Source organism: Grammomys surdaster, unplaced genomic scaffold (assembly GCF_004785775.1).
Source record: "Grammomys surdaster isolate TR1022 unplaced genomic scaffold, NIH_TR_1.0 225, whole genome shotgun sequence".
Classification (NCBI taxonomy): domain Eukaryota; kingdom Metazoa; phylum Chordata; class Mammalia; order Rodentia; family Muridae; genus Grammomys; species Grammomys surdaster.
This window is the reverse complement of record NW_021604670.1, coordinates 7975986-7992673: the sequence shown is the minus strand read 5'-3', so window position 1 is coordinate 7992673 and position 16688 is coordinate 7975986. Positions and strand designations below refer to the sequence as shown.

Genomic DNA, 16688 nt, shown 5'->3' with positions numbered 1-16688 from the left:
TGCGAGTCTTTCTTCCCTGCTGGTCGGGGTGGTAGGCGCCGCACAATAAATATTTCCTTTTCTCAGACTTCTCATTCTTCCACTGTACCTCAGAGACCATCCCTTCTCTGGAACATTCTTTGGACCCCCAGATAAAATCAGTCCTCCCCCATCCATGATAGCCAATGGCACAGAGATTCCTCTTACAGCAACTATTTCTAGGCAGTATGTATGGCTTGCCACACCCTAGGCAGTGTTCTAGGAGGCTTTCAGTGAACACCAGCGGATTGAACCACGTAAAATGATTAGGGTTCACACACAGGGTAAATGAGGCATAGTGGTGTTCCAGCCACTCAGTGTGTAAGTGGCCAGGCTGGGATTACCAGCTCAGGCAGTCCAGCTGCTTATTCTGGTTCAAGGCTGTGTTTGTAGTCTGTAGACCAGAACAGATGGCTCTACACTCTAGGGGTGAACCGTACCTGGTGGAACCCCACATTTATTGCTGAAGGCACACCATTCTGTGCGTTATCTGGAGAAACTTCAAGACACCTGCTTCCCAGAGCCAACTGTAATTCCTGTGATAATAAAGATCCTTAGCTGACAGGATTCTTAACCCTTTTCTTAATTTCCCAACACTTTGTATGGCCTTCTTTAACAAAGGCAGTTTGTAGCCCTCACAGGGGTTGAGGAAGTTGGGGAAGTGGGTGGGGCTGCATTTTACATCATAGTTTAATAAGCTTTCAGGTGCCTCTGATTTGTATACAGGTGCAGCCTCTTGGTTGGATTTCTTCCTTCCTTCCTTCCTTCCTTTCTTTCTTTCTTTCTTTCTTTCTTTCTTTCTTTCTTTCTTTCTTTTTTTTTTTTTAAATTCAAGACAGGGGTTCTCTGTGTCCATGGCTGCCCAGGACTCACTCTGTAGACCAGGCTGGCCTTGAACTGAGAGAGATCTGGCTTTTAAAAATATGTAGCCCAGGCCAGCCTCAAACTCGTAATCCTCCTGCCTCCTTCATCAAATCCTACCAGAATACACCATCAGAGTGTGGAGAGACAAGACACCGGAATGAAGTTCAAGGAATGACCCAGATATGGAGGAGGAAGTTGAGGTTGGTGGGGATGGACAAGTTCCTCCCTCAACCTCCAGGCTCTTCTCAAGACCGTGCTGGGTCAGGGGTAATGAATGCCATTTTCATTGTGGCAAACAGTAACCTTTTTCTACTCCTGAGGTCCAGTCCCGCTCCAATTAATTGTGATGGATAGCATGTTCTGGTGAGCACACTGGAAGAAACACACTGTCAAGTGTTCACAACCTTCCCTAACCCGAGTCAGCCACAAGGATGTGGGTCATTGCTGTGGGAGGCAGACAAAATAGTATGTGTGCATCCCAACAGTTTTGTGACTATGCAGCTCGGGCATCTCTACCTCACCCTCTACCTCATCTTCTCCATCTATCTCTGTCTCTATCTCAATCTTCCTATCTCTATCTATTTAATTTCTGTGGTAACTGTCTCCTTGAAATTCCAATGTTAAATCCTCAACAAAAGTCTTTAACATTTTCTGTGCAATTCTCACTAATTAGAGCCTGTTAGAATTCACTGTCTGGCTATGACCTAACCAAAGACTGAAAATCTAAGCCTTTTTAAATGAGCAGGCTTCTTTTCACAGTACTTACCTATTTCTGCTTATGATAAAGTCTTCAGTCTTGAGACCTGTCTGCATTGTGATTAGAGGTGGTCCCAAGCTTGGCAAGTTGCAAAAAGACTTCAAGAGTATTTATCATCCTAAAATAACTATTCTGACATATCCACTTCTACAGATGTTGTAATGGGACCTTCAAAGGGTGTTGGTACCTCTTTAGTCCTAACATGGCTGGTTTGTAAGGGAGTCTAGACCTGGCAGTAGCAGGTCCCTCCTATACTCATGTGACTGTTTGGGAAGGGCTGCTTGGAAAGCTCTGTTGAGCAAAGCTAGTGGGAAATGGTGTTGTAATCGATTCTGATGTCTGAGAGGGGTGAGAGCATTAGTGAAATACTTTATCTAGTATTGCTATCTCACTATTTGTAAGGGGATAGTTCTGTCTCTGTAGAGGTATAGAATGTGGTTCATATTCAAATTGACCCTGTTGTGTTAACAATCTCCGCTAAGATTTAAATAATCCATCCTGCTGGATATTCCTCAAGCAGAAAGGTAAGCAACTTAAAATAACTTCAGGAAGTTCCTGAAACTGACCAGGTTCACTAAGGCCACCCATGCTGGACTAAGTAATAAAAACCAAGAGTCCCTCTTTGACCAAATAGAGATAAGCTGCAAAGAAACCCAAACAAGCAAAACTGTAAGGAAGACTCTGAGACTAGATCAGCTGCCTAGACAAAGCAGAAATCAGCTGAGCTGCTTGACAAAGGTTTACAACAACAGAGGCACCTGGAAAGAACATTCTCTAATCTGCTGAGCTGCCTGTAGGTTACAGTGTGCTGTAGGTTACAGTGTGCTGTAGGTTACAGGTTTCCAGTTTTTGTGATCTGTGCTGGGATGGGCTTTGGTGATGCAGCTGCCTTTGAGTCATTTCTGCTTCTGTAAGTAACCCCTCACCCATACTCCTGTAACTAACTCCAGTAAAACTAATTGGTTCATCAAGTTGGATTTTGGTGGTATCTGAACTTAGGCCTGTCATGGGCTCCCTTTCTGGGGTGAATAGAAATGCATCTCCCTATAAAAAGTTTTGTCACACAACAGGCCCTAAAGGCAAGATTGGATAAACTGTGTGTTATTCACATGGACAAATCACTATGCTTCTTGGATCCTGGGAGCTTGGTGAGCACAGAGTTTATTAATGTCCTGGATAAACCTGACACAGATAGAAATGGACTATCTCTGGACTGTGGTTACTGACTGGGCTAGGCTTTTAGATTTGTAAGTTGCCTTGGATGTTCTTGATGAAGAGAGGAGGCAATGATCAGTTGCATCCCTGGATGTGATTGATAGTTTCTGAGGTATTCAGGATTGTTACAGAACAAGACAGAGTTGGGATCCCTGTAGCCACCCAGTTTAGAAGGTGTTGTGATATCCCAATGAAGATGGTTTCAGTGTCATAGAGAGGTTATGTAACTTATTCATCATGTGAGGTAGGAAGAGAGAATTAACATGTAGTTCTCACTAAGTCTGCAGTGAGCTAGGTGAACTCACTAAATCTTTCCAACAGTCCCCAGAGCAGCAGTATAATGATGCCACTGTGTAGACTTGGAGCTGAAGATTGAGAGTCACTGAGAAGGTGGCACATAATTACACAGAAACAGGCATAGGGAGCCAATGTTAAAGACTTCTAGACCCTGACCACAGCATACTTTTTAATATCACTTCTACAGGTTGGTTATTGCCAATGACAACCAATTGCCACTATAAATAAATGCTAAGGGAACACCGACATGATTTGTAAGCTATTAATATGTATTTCTTCCCATACAAATGTGGTTCTGCATTCCACCCAGCTGCTGGGGTGTGGAAGCGCAGCTGGGGAGGCGAAATGTGGGAAGCACAACTGACCGCGGTTACCCTGTGTCACTGATGTAGGGTGCTGGTCTTTAAAGAAGCATCGAGACACAACTTAGGGGGTGGGAAAACTCAGTCTAAGATGTAGGAGGTTGAAGCTGGGGTTCCCTGACTCCCAGGAATCCAGTCACCGCTGGAAAATCACACAGAGGAGTCGGAAATGAAGAGTTGGGGGGGGTCCATGGGCCCACGATAAGGCTGGTACAAGAGCTCCCAAACTCCTGAACATCCAGGTGCAGTTGAGTTGTGAGGAATTGTGGGCCCTCAGACTGAGACTACGATGAGCCCAGAGACAAGGGAATGGGAAGCTCATTGGTGATTGTCCTTAACTCGCCGGCAGTTGGTTCCAAATTGTTTATTGGTTGTTCATTGTGGAAAATGGGTGCATAACACCTTCTCAGGGTAAACTGGAGATTTAATAGCTTTTGCAGGAAGGACTGTCCAGGAGGGAAGCTTATTGGCTAAACCCTCAGGGCCTCTAGATAACTCATTAGCATAGAGAACTCTGTTCTGGGCTATGTGACCGAAGTGAGGAGTGGCGTCACGTGTTCAGGCCAGGAATCTAGTAGGGAACAGGGAGCTGTGGGTACCTCAGGTGACAGGGTCTCAGACCCACTCAACCTTACTAAGTTTACTGGTACAGTCCACTGTCCCATATACAAATAACTAAAATGGTAGTAAAAATTACCTAAGTGGGTCACTCTGTTGTTCACCAAATTGAGTAAGTATTCTCTTCCTCCTCCTAGTCTCTCACCGTGTGTGTGTGTGTGTGTGTGTGTGTGTGTGTGTGTGTGTGTGTATGTGTGATATGCCTGTGTGTGTCAGTGAGGGCATTCATACATATTGGTGTGCATGTGGGGGTCAGAAGACAACCTTGGATGCTTCCACTTTGTTTGAGAAACAGCATCTCCTGTTCATTTCTGTATAAGCCTGGCTTCCTGGCTGTGACCCTAGAGATTATGTTGTTTCTGCCTACCTTCTTGTAGGTGTTGATAGGAACTACAGATGTGTGTGTCCAGGTATAATATGTGTTCTGGGTATCTGAACTCAGGGTGTCAGGTTTGTACATCAAATGCTTTACTGAGTTAGCCCTCTATCCTTTCTACCTCCTTTTTATGATGTTGAGAATAAAACCCAGGCATTGGACATACTAAGAAAGTACCCTAAGGTTGAGCTAAAGCCCCAGCTATCAAGAAGTATTTAAGAGCAGTGAATGCTATATTTTGAAAAGCTAAGCATTACTAAGAGCCTAGTTTAGCTACTTAGGAGGGTGAGGAGAAGGGAGGGGTCTGGAAGGTGAAGGGGAAGGGGCTTGAGAAATGGCTGTGAACTGTTAGACATGTTCAGTATGCATTTTGAGTATTTTCTGTCTAGAAAAGAGTTTGTGTCCCAAAGAAATTAAAACAACTATCAGTTTAGGGAGCAGAGCTGGGGAGGGAAACAGGGAAACAAGATGAGTAAAATCACAGCAGACTGGCTTCACTGTTGCCAGTCCTGAAGTCTCAGGAGAATCACAGGGGAACTTTGTGTAAGGTCTGCAGACTAATTCATCTTGACCCTCTGTGAACTCAGGAAGATGAACATACGAGCAAACAGATAACTGAGATGGAGAAAGAGACTGAGTATGAATATTGGTGGCCAGCTGGCTTGGGGCCCTAAACCTAGGGCATTTCATGAGAACAAGACAATGCTGACCAATATGAGCAGATCATGTTTGAAAATATGATCAGGCCAGAAACTTAGACCTTCTAGTACTGTTTTGTTTGTTTTGTGGTGTCTAGATTTCAGTAATGAAATTTAAAAATTTGTTTATTATTATAACTATTATTATCATCATCATCATCATTATTATTAATGTGCATGTATGCTATACGGGGCATACATGTGTATGTATATGTGTGTGTGTGTATTTGTGTGTATGATATGCATATGTGGGTGTACACATATCATGGTGTAGTTATGGAGGTCAGAACCAACACTGTGGATTCTGTTCTCTTTTTTTACCTTTGCATAGTTCCTAGGGATTGAACTGAAAGTAGCCAGACTTGTGCAGCAGTGGAGTTTTAAAAAAGGCAAATATTTAAGAGTTTGTTATGGGGTAGATTTAAACACAACATACTATCCCATTTAAACTAGACGATATTAATATCTTAGGCAGATACTATTATCAAATTCCTATTTTGTGGATAATAAAATCAAGACATTGAGATTAAGCTGCTGGATGCTTCTGTTTTTTCCAGCTATCTGATTATTCTTGTTTAGTGCCTTTGTTTGCTTCTTCTTATACTTCCCTTTCACAAGCTCCGTGTAGATGATAAGAGAGGAGAAATATCTTAAGTGAGTAACAAACCAAAATCCAAGTGTAAAATTCACAAGGCTCACTCCCCTCCTGAGTGTCATCCTGTGATTGGACGGTGGTGGTGTAGAATGGGGGAAGGCTTAGGGTCTGGCTTTTGTGATGCTGCTTGCTCTATGCTGCTAATGTGATATAGACTGTTAAAATTTGACTCACTGCTGTGCTCTTTAACATACCAGGGTTTGTGGATTAAACGCATTAGTAATTAACATTAAATGCATTAGTAATTAACCAATAACATCTTGGTGTCACATTAAGGAGGTGAGAGACAGAACAAGCCAGAGAACCAGGAGCCAGAAGATTAGAACAGATTGTCAGAATGAGTTTGGGGCCAAACAGAGCAATTCAGTCAGAAGCTGAGAGAAGCCACTTTGAATGAGTCAGCTTGGAGAGGAGTTTGAGCCAGAACAGCCGAGTTGAACCAGCCAGCCAGAGCTCAGAGAACCAGAAAGGGTGAGCGTATTCAGCAGTAAGCCTCCGAGACTACAGTTACATCCAGTGAAAAAAGTTACTTCACACCTTCTTCCCTTTCTTAGCCACTTTTGGATTATTTCAGCTTTTCTTACAATATCATTTTAACACATCTATTGGTTTTAAGTTATCCCCAGCCCCCTTTGAGACATAGTTCCACTCTGTAGCCTGGGCTGGCGTGAACCAAGGCAATTACATGCATGCACTACCAAGCCTTAATTAAATATATTAAGATATACTTCATTTCATATTTTAAGTGGTTGATTTAGGAATATTACATATTTAGGGGATTATTAGATTGAAAGTTAATTTATTTAAACTACATAAAATTGATACTGTGTTAACTTCTGTGTCAGATTTTTTTCATCTGTGACAATTTCCCAGACAAAACAAATTATAAGGAGGAATATTAAGACAAAAAACAAACAAACAAACAAACAATATAGAAATACTTGCCCTTAGTGTCATTTAACTAAGAGCAAGTCCAGATTTGAATTCTCTACTTCATGCTCCCTTTGTTTTCCATCCTCTCTCTCTGTTGTGTGTTTTATGAGTCTGAATCTGTGCTTGCCTGAAGGCTGTCTTGTGAATCTGTGTCTGACAAGGGGCTTTGCTCTGTATTTATTGAACAGCACAGAAAGCACCACATGGTGAAGGAATGGAATACTTTACAGAAATATTTAACAGAGTTTATAAGGGATTAAATCACTGACTCCAGCTGACCCAGATAATAAACAGTACTTCAAACAGCATTGTTTACAACATTACCAATTCATGCTGTGTTCAACCTCTATTTTTGCTGCTTTCAGCAAATGATACAAATTTATTGTTCTGAGTCAGGGGCATGGGATAGTACATAATTTAAGATTATAGCTATGTATCAGTTTAGTTTGTAAAAGTGAATTGCAATGGAAATCCATGGTAAGCAAGGTTGGTTGTTACATTGTTCTCCTACACAAACAATAGGATAGCAGTCTTAAGTCTTAAGTGACCTCGAGGTGTATTAACAACTCTCTGGCTGTGAGATCCAGGAAAAGTTCCAGTTTTTTAAAATGTAAGAGGTTTCTTCATAGCATTGCACCACCAAGGCTGATTTTCTTGGTTCCTTAGTTTAGACTCAGGGTCTCCCTTGTTCTTTCCTGCTGCCCCTTCAGCATTTCCTTCTAGCTCATCTTCATTCCTTTGTTACTTCCCATGGACCCACAAAATAGCTCTCTACCAGGAACTCAAAGCCACTATACTGTGTGGGGACTCAGGGACCCACATCCATCACACTTAGCTAGGACCCAAACTGGGGCAACAGCAGCCAAAAAAACCCTGAACACCCATTATTAAAGATGATACCAGATATCTATATCAAGAAACACCTCAAATGCCATAACTCTAGATGTCTTGAACCTGACACAAAAACACAAACATGAAAGCCCGACACAATGGGCCTCCTTCCGAAGCCAGCAACAATATTGTAATAGGCCCCAAGAAAAGCAATGAGCTGAAACACAAGACAAAGACTTCACAATAAAAATAAGGAATATGTTCAAGGACCTTATAGAGGATATAAATAAATTCCTCAATGAAGACTGTGAAAACACAGTTGAATAAGATAGTGAAAATAATTCAAGACATGGTTGTAGAATTTAACAGAGAAATAGAATTGCTAAAGAAAAGCCAATCTTAAATAAAACTCAAAATGAAAATCTCAGGAATGAAAATGCTCAGAAGTAATCTTCACAAACATAAGATATGGTAGAGAGAATTTCAGGTGTCACGATAAGGGAGGAGAAATAACTCTGTCAAAGAAAATGTTAAATCTAAAAGAATACAGGCACAAAGCACCTAGAGAATCTGAAATAGTATGAAAATACCAGGGCAAAGGCACAGAAATATTTTTAAACGAAATCATAGAAGAAAATTTCCCCAATGTAAAGACATGCCTATCTTGTTACAAGAGGCATACAGAACACCAAATAGAGAGGACCAGAAAAGAAACTCTTTAAGGGTACAAAATAATCAAAGCACTAAATGTACAGAACAAAGAAAGGATAATAAATTGTAAGGAACAAAAAGACTTGATGGAGACTCTAAAAGCCAGAAGGGCCTGGACTTATGTTCTACAATCTCTAAGAGATCGCAGATGCCAGCCCACACTACTATACCCAGCAAAAATATCAATCAGAATTGACAGAGAAGGAAAAACCTTTCATGATAAAAACAAATTTAATTAATTTCCATTCACTAATCCAGCTCTACAGAAGACACTAGAAGAAAAACTTCAGTCTGAAGAGAAGGTTAACTGCACTCAAGAGGATACAAGAAATAAATAATCCCCAAATAGCAGGAGATACCCAAGTTCTTGTTCTGGGCTCCATGGCGTGCACCACTTCAATGAAAGAATATGTGACTGAGAGATGGAAAAGAGGGAGTATGGAGTGGAGAGGTGTGATAGAAAGCAAAGTCCAGAGGTTTGTGCCCTACGGAGAGAGGTGGAACTGGAGACGCAAAGGTGGTGAGGAACAGGTGGATATGGGGAGCCTGTGCAACCACCTGGGGTCATGGTAATGTCTAGGCTTAGGCTGCTGCCAAGGGTCATAGCTGGGACTCTGGCTCTACCAAAGCCATCTGTGCTGATGTTTGTGGCCCAAGTTACCACCAAAGGCTATGTGGATGTCTGAAGGCCATGATGCCACTAAGCAACATACTGATCTGAGTGGCCGATATTGCTACTTGAGGCCAGGGTGACATCTGGGCCTATGCTGGTGCCTGAGGCCATGTTGGTGTCCAAGCAACTGTTGAGGTGGCTCTGTCCCTCACCTGTGGTGGGAGAACTAGTCCTGTCTCTTGATGGCCATCCCACTCAGGAGAGCTGGCCACCCCTTGCCTGAGCAGCATGGGAGAGCTAGCTCTGGTGGTGTGGGTGGCGGAGAGTTGGCGTTGACGGGGTGAATGCAGGAGAGCTGTCCCTATGCCTTGACAGCTGCAATACTTGAGGAGTGGGCCGGACATCTTGCTTGGGCAACACAGTAGAGCTGGCTGTGGTGATGGGAGCAGGGATGAACTGATCCTGCCCCTTGCCAAACTACCACACTTGGGAGAGATGGCCCCACCCATTATTGCTGTGTGGTGTCATGAGCCACCCCTAGTCCTGTTCCCCTCTTCCCCGAGCAGTTGCAGCAGGTGGGTGAGCTGTCCCTGAGGGCATGAAAGTAGGAGACTTGTCCCCAGCTGTCCCCTGGGCAAAGGGAAGAGCTGGCTCTTGTGTGGGCAAAGGAGAACTGGGGGCTGAACAATTCAGCTTCTACTCAGGCCCAGATCCAGCTGATCTATTCCAACATCTATCCCATCTGTGGACTGCTGGATCAAGTGAAGGGGACAGTCCTGCAGACTTAAAGCTGCAGGTTCTACAAGGCACAGGGCAACCAAGCCCTGGGAAGGATTCGGTATTGATAGTGAAGCAGGAGCCAGAGGCCGCTAACCAGACCAAATGACTTATCCCAATGAGCATGTGCAAGAAAGGCTGTATGGGAAAAAGGACGTACTGTGTACTGTACTGTGACACAGCACAGCTTCTATGGTGAGATGTTTTCCTTTAGACAGGGTGGCTATAAAGGCAGAGGATTTGAACAGGATTGGGGTTTATGATGTGAAATTCACAAAGAATTAATAAGAAATTTTAAGTAAAATAATCCCAAAACAGTTTTTTTTGGTAGAAACATTGTTTTAATGGGGAAACATGTATATTTTACTTTCAGTTTTTAAGAACACCTAGCAAGCATCCAAGAAGAAATCACACACAGTTTCAAAGGAACAAGGACAGACAAGTGGGCTGGTGGCCACGCCAAGGACACTGCCTCGAAAAGTAGGTAAGCTGAGTGTCATAAATAAGACTTTCTTACTTTATAAGAAGGAAGAATCAAGATCTTGTTTTGATGTGTATTAAACACAAAACATAAAATACTCTCTGACCCAGATGAGGAGTGAGTGTGTTTGTGTGGGGGAATCCTCCATCCAACCCTCAAGTCTCACCAATAAAATCCAGAGGGCTGTTGAATCAGCCCTTTCGATTCATGTACTGCCTGCATTTCCTCTTCTGAGACACGTTGATGGCATAGGCATTTACAGAGCCATCTACCTTCTTCCCTTTTGTGCAGTCAAAAGAGGCAAACCTCATTAATTTCATCATTTCTAATTCTTCCTCCGTTTTACCCTCCAGATCTTCCTCAGTAATCTGATGTTCTTTGTCCTCTATTTCTTTAGTTTCTTTCTTTTCCTCATCTCTTCTTTCTTTCAGTCAAGGTGAGGAGGGAGATGTGGATCTATGTCGTGTTGGAGACCTAGAGCGTCTTCGGTGTGGAGATCTTGAGTGGCTCCTGTGATCTCTCTCCCTGGACCTGGACCTTTCTTGGTGTCTTCTTTCTTGAGATGTGGACTGGAACCACCTACGTTCCCTATGTGAGGAGTGGCTATGACTTCGACTGATTGGAGTCCTCCTCCTCCTCCTCCTCCTCCTCCTCCTCCTCCTCCTCCTCCTCCTCCTTCTCTTCTTCCTCCTCCTCCTCTTCCTCTGACAGTCCCAGAAATGCCCAAAACAGTTAAGAGAGGGAAAAATATACCTCCACAGAAAAATAACAAGCATTGAAAAGCACTGCTTATTGATAACTGTCAATATTGGTGGTCTTAATTCCCCTATAAAAAGACAAAGACTAAGAAATTGTGTTAGAAAACAGGACCCACCTTTCTGCTGAATCCAATAAATATACCTCACCTTCAAGGATACACATTGCCTTAGGATAAAAGGATGGAAAAAGGTGTTCCAAGCAAATGGAACTAAGAAGGAACCAGGTATAACTATTTTAATATCTGATAAAATAGATGTCAAATAAAGACTAATAAGGAGAGATAAGGAAGGACACTACAAACTCATTCAAAGAAAAATCCACTAAGAGGATGTTGCAATTCTAAACTATCTATGCACCAAACACATGGCCTCCCAAGTTCCTAAAAGAACACTGCTATAGCCAAAATCATATATTGGTCCTCACACAGTGGTAGATGATTTCAATACCTCCAGTTTGGTAGAATGCAGGTTTTTAGAGCATGTTCTTATGATTCTCTGAATTTCCTCAGTGTTTACTGCAATTTCTACCTTTTCATCTTCAATTAGCTTGTCTTAGGGTTTCTATTGCTGAGAAGAGACATCGTGACCAAGGCAACTTTTATAAAGGAAGACATTTAGTTGAGGGTATCTTAGAGCTTAGACGTTTAGTTCATTATTGTCTTTGTGGGAAGCACGGCAGTGTGCAGGCAGACACAATGCTGGGGAGGAGCTGAGAGTTTTACATCTTGATCTGCAGTCAGCAAAGGACGCTATCATTCAAGCAACGCAACAGTTACAGAATTGGAAAAAGATCTTTACCAAGTATACGTCTGGCAGAAGTTTAATATCTAAAATATGTAAAGAATACCCCAAATCTGGCATCAAGAAAACAAACAATCCAGTTTAAAAACACAGAAATGACCAGAATTCTCAAAAGATAAAACCCAAATGGCTGAGAAACACTTAAGAAATGTTTAGTCTTAGCCATCATTGCAGGAATGCAAATTACTTTGAGATTCCATCCTACCCCTGTCAGAATGGCCAGTACTAATAAATCAAATGACACCACATGATGGTTAAGATTCAGAGAAAGGGGAGAACTTATTCCTTACTGGTGGGAGCACAAATAGGCCTAGTCAATAAGGAAACTAGTCTGTATATTCCCTAAAAGCTGAAAACCATAAGGCCTAGCTATATCCTCTTGGGCATATATTCAAAGGACTCTATTTCTTTCTATAGAGATACTGTTCACCAGTGTTCATTGGTACTCCACTCATACTATCCAGAAACTGGAAACAGCCTAGATGTCTATTGACTGATAAACAGAGAATGGAAATGTGGTACATTTATACAATGGAATATTATTCAGCTATTAAGAAAATTTCAGTTAAGTGGATGGAGCCAGAAAGAGTCATTCTGAGTGAGGTAAGTCAGATCCCCCCAAAAATTTTGCATGTTTTCCCTTATATGTAGTATGAGAACTTAAGCTTTAGAGATGAGTATTTCAATTGGAATATTCACAGAGGCTAGGTAATGGACCTAGGGGTTGGGGTGGGGAGGAAGGAATGTTCCAAGAAGGGAGAAATAGAATATGGTGTAACAAAGAGATAAATGAGAAACTAGAATAGAAGAGTTAAGCAGTGGGGTATGAGAGGGCAGGATAAAGGGGAAAGTAGTGACAACTATCACTTTTTGAAAAGCTCTATGGAAACACTACTATAGAGCTTTCCTAAAACATACACTTAAGTAAAAGGAATTTAAGAGGAGTCACCATACAATAGGGGAGTCAATGCCCTAACTAAGTAACATATGCCACCAAGTAAAGTCCTCAGTGCCAGGAACAGGTTATATATATGTTGAGACGTTGACCAAAGGGGTCCCAGAGACTCCCCAAATATCATAGATTATTGCCAAGGCTATTGGTTATTCTTTACAATATGATAGTAAGGTCCCATTGCTGAAGACATCACTTACTTTTGTCACTGGACATAGAGAAATTGAGTTGGTGTTCAATTAGAAGATTCAGCCCTCTCTATGCTGACCAGCATTCATGGTGCTGGAAGGTACTGGAGAGGAAAAGTAATCATCACTCAGCTACAAACCTACAACAGTCTGCCTGCATGATGTACTTGTGTAATAGTGGGACACATGTTACGACAGTAACCAGCCACTTTTTGATGGGATTTAAAGCCCACTTCATGAGATGGAACCCAGACCTGACACAGGTAAGGTGAGCAAGTGTGGAGGGCATTAGAGGGCATGAGGTCCTTGTGTTCACAGTGAAGCACCAGGGAAGCCAGGAATGTTAAACACACAGGTTTAGCATTCAAAGGAAGAGATGCATAACCTGTTTCCTACCCAGAAGGCTGGAAATGAAAAAAGCTAATAACTTGGTGACCTCTGTGCTATTTGTATGGCCAGTCAACACCTGGGTCACCAAGACCTTTATGTCAACCTCAGTCATCCTCCCTAGACTCATACTGTGAGCATTGTTCCTCAGTTACTTTATAGAACACATCCTTATGGGAAACTAACATGTACTTTACAAACAGGACTGGATGTACTTTACAGCCTGGTGACCTTTATAGCTATCTGTATGGCTTGAGACCACACCAGATCCTTCCCTAGACCCTTAAAACATCACATGTAGTCAATCTGTAGAACTTGCCTTTCTAAAAGAGGTCACATGCACTTTACAAAGAGCTTCAATGTGCTTACAAAGAGCTTAAACTTTATTGTGCACACAGTATTGAATTAATTATCACCAGAAAACATTTTTTTTTCAAACTGTGCTATACTTAAATATGCCTAAACCAAACTGTTGGTGTTAAACTCTTGAAGTTTGAGCTAACACTGGCTACTGAGTGGTGTTGAATTGAACTTCCTTCTTGCCTCACTCAACACTCTGTTGACTGTGGTATTTGTAAAGAACCTCTCCCACCCCAACCCCTGGCCAAGAATCTGAGGCTAGATAGGTCATGGGCCTAGAGAGAAATCTACTATTTTTCTGCTAATGGAACATAGCTATCAAAAAACTTAATGACATCCTACTATACCCATAGAGCAAGAGCATTGCTCAACCCTCATCAGAGAGTCTCCTTCTTACAGTAGATGACAATTAACATAGAGATCCATAACTGGACAATGTGCAGAGAGTGAGAGATCCTGGAGCATTCATCCCTAAGGTTATGTCTTTGTCAAATCCCTCCCCTGAAGGCTCAGGGATCTATGCAGAAGAGGAGGTGAAAGGATTATAGGAACCAGAGGTGGTGGTGAATGACTTAGGGGGCAGCATCTGCCAGACTCAAGAGGGCTGATATACATATGAAGTCACAGAGACTATGGAGTCATGTACAAGACTGCACAGGTTCAATCCAGACAGGGTCCCAGCACTGAGAGAGTAGGAAGTGGACATGGGTTCCCACCCCTAACCAAGAAGCTATTTTCGGTTGATACCTGATGGCAAAAGAAAGTAAGTTTTCCACAGTGGAGTGCCATTGGGTGTATCAATCACATTTCAGGGCAGAACCTATGCCCAGGAATAGTTGGTTAACACAAAATAGACTTGTATATGTGTGTGTGTGTGTGTGTGTGTGTGCTTTCTGTTTTGTTTTGGTATCTTTGTCTTGTTTTCTGTTTTGATTTTATTATCACTTTTTACTTGGGTGAGGGAGAGACGACATACATGAAGTTGGGTGGTTGGAGACTTGGGAGGATACTAGAGAAGTTGGGGGGAGGTACAAGAGTATGATTAGCATATATTGCATAAAATTTAATATATAAAAGAATGTAATTTTTAAATATAAAGGCAGCTTTATTTGGAATTAAAATACCACACACACTCAGCCAGTTAAATCATAGAAGGACCTAATACTCCTATCTCAATGTCTTCAAAGGCTTGGACTCCATTTCTAAGGAGAGTTAAAATTTTTGAGAGATGATACACAGAGAAGAATAGCTGAGGAGTCCCTCAGGACCCTTTCCAACTAAGGCTCTGGAGCATGTTCTATGATCTAGATCTGTGTGGGCATTTGAACACATGCTATATATGAGACAATCAGAACTGACATATTAGAGACTGGAAAAGTTGTGTAGTCTCAAAAACAGAATAATAATGATAGCCAGCATCATCAAATCCTTATTCTGTGCTGAGCACAGCCATAAACATTTAATTCAAACATACTGGAAACAAAGAATTCAAATTCCCAGACTGTAGCAGAAAACAGTGAGCCCAGGTAACTTAATTCCAAAGCTGGTGCTCTTAACTGCAGCACTGAGTTATATCTTTAAACCAGGCTCCACGAACAAATATTTCAGGAAGACAGATTTTTGAGTTTCTGTATGAAAGACTTTCTATTAGCCAGAGATATCTTCCACAGGAGATGAAGAGGGCATGGCCAGCAATGGCCAGAACTACTTGTGAAGCATCCTGTAGATGTTAAACTTCTAGTGGGCAAACAGAGAAAATTATTTCAGAGACCTTTCTAACTGAAGTTTTAGGAGAATATTTTATAAACCTAGAAAGCTCAGTATTCAGAGTTCTCTTCTCAACTATATCTTACTGTATACCAGGGACTATATTCATTTCTCTATGTGGCATGTCATGCTGAATACAGCAGCAAAGGGAAAAATTCCCAGGTAGTTACCTTTTTCTCTTTTACAAGTTTTGCATATCATGACATAGCCTAGAAGAAATCTGTTGTTTGAGGCTCAGGGATCACTGCGGGAGATGGGTCAGAAAAGAGTTTAAGAGGTGGTAGAAACATTATTCTCTGAAAATAACGGTGCAGCTGAATGTAAGAACCCACAGCTGTTGTCACAAAATGTGCAAAACCTGAGCAAGCCCACAGCAGAGCAAACTTCAGCATGAACAGGGAGGTGGGCATATGACACCTCTCTGCAGATGTGGTTCTACTGGTAATTGTTATCTGCTTGGAGAGCGGGAGTCAGTAGTAGACCATGATCCAGTGGAAGGCCACTGAATATTTGGGCAGGATAAATATGACTTGCAGGATTAAAAAAAAAAGTACACAAAGTTCTATGGGTAATGAAGGGTAAGGGAAGAGGTGGGCGAAAGTGTGACTGATCAAAATATGTTATATGAAACTCATTAGAAATTTAAAAGTGAATTACATCTGTCGGAGAATGTGAAGACTATGTTTAGGGTCATGAGGTCTTGCTAAGCAAGTTTATTAAGTTCAGCATCTTAGATGTAGCTGACACAGGGAAAAGTTGGACAGAGTCAGCAGAAAGCTACTATGCAATGGGGCCAAGGGAGCAGGAAGCTAATCAAGCAATGTTGCACAAAGGGAATATAAGACACACAACTCTGGTCTCTTCACGGGGAAAACTAAACCTTAACTCCTTTCACACCCTGGCTCCAACCTCAGATGAGACCTTTCTGAGTCTGCCCCTGGGCTAAGGCACAAAATCAGTGTTCCCCTTGTGCATTCATCAAGGCTTCTGAGAAAGCTTTGGGATAGTCTTGCTCCCAACAATAGGTCTTCGCATTGAAAAAAGAACTGTGATATATTTTTATACATCATGCTGGGAGGGTTAGCTTACACCTTCCTCCACTCTCAGTTTTATGTCCTCTCCAAATGTGTTAATATAAATGAGAGTGCCATTTTATTTGAACGTTAGTAACTCTGAAGAGCCGCCTTGAGCCTTGGGGTTAGAGAAGCTAGGAAACTGTCCTCGAGGCTCTCGGTTGGGTCCACTCTCTCTCTAGGGACGGCAGCAGCT

The 16688-nt window shown here is 42.0% G+C and overlaps 1 pseudogene; it reads right to left on the bottom strand.

The window, feature by feature from the left end:
• Positions 1 to 16688, bottom strand: part of LOC114626002 — a 41116-nt pseudogene that overhangs the window by 23891 nt on the left and 537 nt on the right.